Source organism: Struthio camelus, chromosome 1, assembly GCF_040807025.1.
Source record: "Struthio camelus isolate bStrCam1 chromosome 1, bStrCam1.hap1, whole genome shotgun sequence".
Lineage (NCBI taxonomy): Eukaryota > Metazoa > Chordata > Aves > Struthioniformes > Struthionidae > Struthio > Struthio camelus.
In genome coordinates this window covers 220,572,491-220,579,571 of record NC_090942.1, presented here as the reverse complement: position 1 = coordinate 220,579,571, position 7,081 = coordinate 220,572,491, and the positions used below count along the sequence as shown (strand labels likewise).

The 7,081-nt window shown below is 38.6% G+C and overlaps 1 long non-coding RNA gene across 1 annotated transcript; it reads right to left on the bottom strand.

Annotated features, from left to right (window-relative positions):
* Positions 1-3,930: 3,930 nt before the first annotated feature.
* LOC104152778 (uncharacterized) lies at positions 3,931-5,980 on the bottom strand. The gene is made up of 3 exons (XR_696046.2): positions 5,015-5,980; positions 4,292-4,415; positions 3,931-4,119 (listed from the first exon to the last, which is right to left on the bottom strand). It is a non-coding gene; the product is annotated as an uncharacterized lncRNA (long non-coding RNA).
* Between the last annotated feature and the right edge of the window lie 1,101 nt (positions 5,981-7,081).

The window sequence follows — 7,081 nt, the reverse complement described above, 5'->3', positions numbered from 1 at the left end:
ATATGCTACAAGTTGTACACAGATAACATTTCTCCTGTTCTGAAAAGCACACAGGCTAGATACATAAGTCATAGGCTACGAACTACTATTTATCTTCCCAAAACAACATTCATACATACGAGGTTTTTTTATATTGCTCAAATCTAGCCCAAGTCAGTTGTAACTGACAAATCTGGGCTTCCGACAGCTATTCAGCATTGTGGCTGCAGAGCCTGACTATACTTGCCAACGGGTTTCGAGATTCTACCTCAATACAAACAATAAACAATATTAATTAAATACACAAAAAGCACGCTGAAAAGAACATTAATGAAATCTACCATTTAAGCATTTAAAAGCCAGAAAACGCCAAAGTGAATGTCAGCTGCATCACCTTAATCAAAGCCCTTTACATATACGCACCTTATAAGAGTTTTTAATTATCTGAGTGGGTGCTATTTTTCCAGATCCCTGCTCCCTCATTCGGCTCACAAAACGAGCAGCGCTCACTTAAGGCAAGATTTGTGCTTCCTATCTTTACGCACCAAATTTAGGCAATTTGAATCTTAAATAAGCTGAATCTCCTTTTGAAATACAGATCTTAACGGCACTGAATGTACAAGCAGACCATAATTTAGATATCTCAGGAAGGTGAAAGGAAGTTATTCCTTTAATGAAATAGCGGCTCAATTGTTTTCCTCCGTATTTTACGTATGCCTTATTTACAGCAAGTTGGCCAAACCTGAAGACAGAAAATATGAATTTACTCTATAGTTTTCAATGATTTTCATCACAGTAGCATTTCAGCACTTCCTTCTTAATTTGTTTTTACAATATCCTACAAGGGGAAGAAGTGATATCTCCAGTCTTATAGGGAACAGTTCTTGTTCACTCAGTGTCTCACTCCCCGTACATCCTGTTTTGTTTGTCCAACACAATTATCCCCACAGACCTTTTTGGCAAATCTGTCTCCACTCCCCCACAGCTAGTCCCAACTTCTTCATAAGGCCAGTCCTAGTTTCTTGTTCACATCCCCCCTCTCCTACCCTATTCTCATCCAGTCTCTGTCATTCTCCCCACCTACTGTTTTATCTTACAGCTCAAGTTCAGTACATCTCCCCAGGACACGAGAGGTGAGATTTTTTTGTCAAGGGTTTCAGACTTGGCCAAATTTAGGTCAATTTTCACAGGCATAAAGAGGCACACTCCCAACACGCTGTCCATCCTCTTGCCAAACCGAAAAACACGGAAGAGTTTTTCAGATAAGTCACTGCCAGTATTGTAAGACTTAAAAACAGACCTATTCTCCTCCTTTCATTCTGGGAAACAGCTGAGCTGCTCTGGTTGAAATTTCAGGTGAAGGGAGGACAGTGGGGAGAGTCAGCCCACAACAAACCCTTGGCTGAAAAAACATTTGCCTGAAGACCGAAAATTTCCTAAATTTATAAGCAACTGAAAGCAGGGTCTTTTAATTGGAATTGCCTGGCAGCCTTAAAAAAAGGCACTTCTACAAGGTTCACCTACAGTTAGAGCTAATTAAAACTAAATAGGTGGCTCAAACAGAGGCCACATTACAGCTGGTCAAGTGAAAACACATTTTTATGGCAAATGATGCTTTTTTTCATGGCCTCTGTATAAGCAAACGATCTGGAGGATATGGAGTCTCTACCTTTTTTCTCCTCAACAGCTGTGATCACACTGGCAAGACCTGAGTCACATTTCTGAAGAAATTTGCAAAGTTATGGTCTACTGACTTCCGGTTTATTAGATTCATCTTAGACTATAAACACTAAGGCAATTAACTACATTTTCACACGTGCCTGCTGAATACATAGCCCAAGGGGGATCCATGCACCTAACTATGAAATGCTTTGAATGCCTTGTATCCTTTAGCATACAAAGGCTATCCCTTTTTATCTCACACTTTTTTTTTTTTTTTTTAATCAGAAACAGCAGCATTCATTTTCTGTGCAGTGTTACCATCTCCTTGATTCAATTTCTGGACACTGCCTTAAAATTTAAGTATTTATTATCCTTGTTATTGGCGGCTTAACGGTTTGACATTGCAGAATTGGACTGGAGTGAGCCCTTTCAAAAATACTGACTCAGAATCCCACAACACCAAGGGTTTTTTCTGGTAAAGCTCTATCTCATAAACAAGATCAGATTCTGTCCCACTAAGGTGTTCTTACTTATGAAAGAAAGCATGCATCTTTCCTCCTTTGCTGAGGCGACTTTCACGTTCAGTTTTCTTCCAACATGCAAGCCAGTTTTCCCATATCCTGGCTCCGTCTGATTTTACTTTTGAGGGATCGGACGGATGATTCTGCCTAGAGCAGACCAGGAGAGAGACTGCATTACTGAGATCCTCTGTTTGAAATCATCCACAGCAGATTAATTATAACGCATTGTTCCTATTTGTATCTGTGGCCTAGACAAATCCTGCAGTGTCAGTTTTGATTTGGAACAGCCGAGTAAACTCTGATACAATTAGTAACTTGACTTTTGTTTTCCTTTAGGATTGCTTCCCAGGTTTCTTGGAAGCGGTCATATTTTAGTGAGGAAGAGTATTATAATCCTCAATTGTAATCTTGATTTTTTAACTGTTACTCTGGGAACATAACTGATAACAGGACTGGAAAGGAAGCCTTGCATCATGGATTTGTTTTCTCCTGCTACTAGAAGCATCAGAATCCAAGCTTAAAATTAATTTATTTGGTTTTGGCTTAGAAAACGACTTCTTTGCACTTTACACTTGCATCCTTCCATTCGTTCTTGTGTCAATATTGTCTTTTACCTTAAAAAGGTCCTCTTCCCTGCTGAGTATTTGCTTCCTCCATGTTTTTGAGGCAGCAACCAGAGCCATTTTAAGACTTTATTCGCCTTCGTATGGCAAATGCCTGCATATGACCACACGCTGGCGGATAGCACACAAGCAACTGACGACTGCACCTACATCTTTCACCTCATCTCTTTCTGCAAATTGACAAATCAATATATCAAATTTTTGTCATTAGTACCCAGTACATGACTTTGCAATTCATACCATCAAATTTCATCCAATTTCCATTACTCCAGTGCTCAAGATTATGCAGTTCTTCCTAGATGATGTTCTAATCCTCCTTCGTTTTGATGCTGCCTTTCAATTTTACGTCATCAGTAAATGTAATTAGCAAATTCCTACTTGCCTGGGATTCAGAGTTATTAGCCCTGAAAATGTTATTAATTTATTGTTTTCGTTTGTTTCATTTGTATTGTATTACTGCACTCTGGCTTTGCTACAAATGCGCGACACAACTATAACCACGTAAATCTAATTAAAAAAAAGTGCTTATCTAAGTAGCGCAGTTGTTACTGCTCCTGTCACTTTTTCTATCACAGACTTTCTATCAACTTGTAAATCGTAATTGTTCAGGATTACTTAGCCACTAGGCAGACTGGGAAACTGTGATGGTACTCCAGTTCAATTCCCCAACCGTATCCCAACTGAAGTGAAACAATATCATTTTTTAAGTTCAGCAATATCACCCACTTGGAAAAATTAGTTCCGAGAAACATGAACAGCTTCATTTCTTCTACGCTTTCTGGAAACTAAATTCAATCACATACTGAATTGTTTTTTGAAATCCTGAGCGCTAGAACTCAGAGAAGGTGGGAGAAACGGGTGTTGAACAAAAATGAACAAAGGCTCCAATTCTGTGAAACTAGTGGTATTACAGAAAATTAGCAATTGTCTGTACTTAAGTAGTGGCTGAACTTGACACCAAAGTAACCTTCGTTGAAAGGTGATGTGGAAATTCAGTCTTCAGGAATTTTAACACTGCACCTCACAACTGCCTAACACTCACATAAAGAGACAGAAACTGAGAATAACTGAGAAGCGGCAGGCTTGACACAGAAGGTTTTGCTCGAAGATCTGGTGTCTCAATGTTGCCCTGCAAGTTACCTCTTATTATCTGTCTTCAAGGATGATGCCTAAAAACTTACTGAAAAAAGATAAAAGTCATTGGGCATCAAGAGACTTTCTTACCCTCATGAAAACTTTCAAAGCTCCAATTGACTCAGCTGGATCAAACTTGACTCCAGAGCAAGTAGCAAAGCTATTTCTCACTTTTAAGTCCAATACCCAAGCAGCAGCAGCTGGAGGTAAGAAACAACAAACCAAATCACACTCACTACTGGTCACCTAGGCACAGATTGTGCTCTCTATACACGATGAGTTGGGTTACGCTTTCTGGTATCGCAGTTTACTAATAACATGAAGTGGATGGAGGGAATATCAGGGTAGCAGGGGAAGGGATTGGTTCCATACCTACTTTGATCTTGTGAGCATGGTACGAACTTGGGAGTCAAGTCTAGATGCTACTTAATTCCGCAACGTAATTCACATCCTTTCCGTGATCTCGCGCAAGACGTTTTACATATCTGTTGATTGACTAACCAGTAAAATGAGTAATTTTCTACTGCATCTCATAAGAGCGCTATGAAACATGCTTTTAACGTTTGCAAAATGTTCCAAGATCATTGTTATTAACAGTTCTTTGTATGATAGTGGGGTTAGAGACACCCAAGTGCTTATGTTGTAAACAGACTCACAGAAGGATGCAGGCAAGCAGCACAGAGGTCAAACCAAGACCACAACACAAGTTAATAATACAAAAAGGATTAGACTGCACATCTCCTAACTTACACACCAACGCTTTTGCTACCCAGTTATCTCATCCCTCACAACTAAATTAGGACTACTATATAGAAAGCACTCTACTCAACACCTCCTTTTACAATGGGAAAAATATACATTTAAGCGTAAAAATAAAAACAAACAAAAGATCCCCAGCAGAAAAAGTACTGTACCTGAGCAAAACGAAAGAAACGCACTTGCGTTAATAAAGCTTTAATCTCATTAAGCTTTCAAAGCAATTATGTGAACATAATAACGATGAACAGGCAGGCGATATCTCTTAGCACTAGAAGCAGCAACTACACTAACGTAAACTTCTGCCATGGGGAGCCACTCACTTAAATTGATACTCACGTCTAATATTGAAGTTCTCCTTTGCTTCAACTTCAGGGTATTAGAGGCAGAAAAAGAACAGCAGTGCCTTCTCAACAGGGAATCCAGCAAAGATTAGCTTAGAAAATGCTCTCTCTAAAGGAAATCACAAAGAGCATGGGTATGGTACAGCTCAAGCAGAAGAGGTAAACATAAACCAGACCTAAGTTAGAGTTAGGTTCCTTTTCCTCACCTCCACGTTCTTTCCTTTGGCATCAGAGCCAGCTAAAAGTTGTGATCATTCCCCTTATAAGTGTTTCTTCACTCACCTTTGGTCAAGCTCGTTGCTGCAGCCGTCTACTTCGAACCGTCCTGAGACTATGTGTTGCCTCCTTTTTTCCTCTTAAAATCTTTCATCACCTACTCATTAAGAAAAGGAGAGCTCCCATTTGCCTTCTGAACTACTGCTATTGTACTTTTGGGGCTATAAGCAACACATGAGTCATTATCACTGTAACAATTGGGAGAGAAAACAAAAGAGCTCACTTCTTTCCCACAGAGAAGTTTCTGGCACATTTGATATCATATGTTATTTGACAAATTCTTTCATGCTTGTCAAGGGAATGTGATGTCTGATAGCAGGTTCAGAAAGGCGCTTGGCATTTATGTGTCTACATCAGTGAGTTGATTTATATTAGAATATACAGTTCACCTCCACTTAAACATTAATTCAATAACTGCTTTGCCAGAGCCAAAACTTCGCTTTGCTAACAAGTGCAAAAGGAAACGCTAACAGGAGCCCCTGTGCCCACACAATACAGTGAACGCTACTCACAACCCAGACCAGTGAGAACAATGGCAAAAACGAATATGAACAAAGTTGAAAAGTTTTCACAGGGTTTAAGCGTACTGCTAAAAGTAAGACAGTGTGCTAAAAGACTGCTGGACTCCAAGTCATCTAACAGCAAAATACAAATGTTTATTTAAATATAATTTAATATTACATGAGACAACAGTCCCTCTTAACTTTCTTTCCAGCCTTGAAACTTTTTTTTTTTTTTTTTTTTACACAAAAATACTAATGTGAGCCTCTCTAACCCAGTGGCAATTTCTTTGTTGGTTTTGCTCCAAGGTACTTTGCACAGAGCCAAAGCTGACCATCAGTAGCAGCAACTGAAATCCATTACTGTAGCCTCCTTTCCAAGTTTAACAGAACACTGCATTTTGCTTTTACATAATTATTTTTTTCTCAGAAGCACCCACAGGTAAAAAGATAACACAGCAACAATATTTTTCTTGTTGATGATCTGCGGGACTGTGCATAATAAACAGAAGCAGAATTCAGTCTGAAAACTGTTTTGGGTACTATTGTTTTAAATAGACTTGAAATCTAGTCATTTTACCTCAAGGCCTTCTACCAGTTTTTCAGCATTTACAATTGCTTATAAGTATGGTTCTAAGTTATCTTACATAACTAAGTAAAGTATTATTGAATGTAAGCAATTAATAAAAATGCTCACACTGATCTCCTTATCATTTCAGGACATCTTAATAATTCTGTCAGGTAGAACTTTTTTTTTTTAAATACTAAAATAGAACTTCAATTGATAACAACAGCCTTGCAGGAGCAGTAAGCTACTTAAGAGGATACAGAAAAAGGGATACATAGAGCACTGCAGAACTACTACAAACATGGCTGAAGAAATATCATTAGCAAACAGACTTTTTAGGCCTAGCGAGTAGGCATGCCACCTGCATTTAAATGCATTTATAGTTTAAGACACGTGTAAACTAGTTGGAAACAATAGCATGGAAAGGTATGGCAAGTAATCCTGAAGAAAGCATTTGGATTTTAGCTCTATTACCAGTAATAAGTCAGAAGAGATCTACCCTAAAGGCCTACCTCTCTTTTGCAGGCCTAGAGTTTAGAAAAATATTTTGAAAAATTTTCAATTGGACCCAATAGTAATGGCAAGAGATAATAAACACTGAATTATACCATACCACTTCATGGAATCCTTGTTCAATAGAGGGCCACATTTTAATGTAAACAGTTGTACTCTTGAACAAGCTTCAGACAGATGGAAAGCAACACAAAGTAAACAAAAG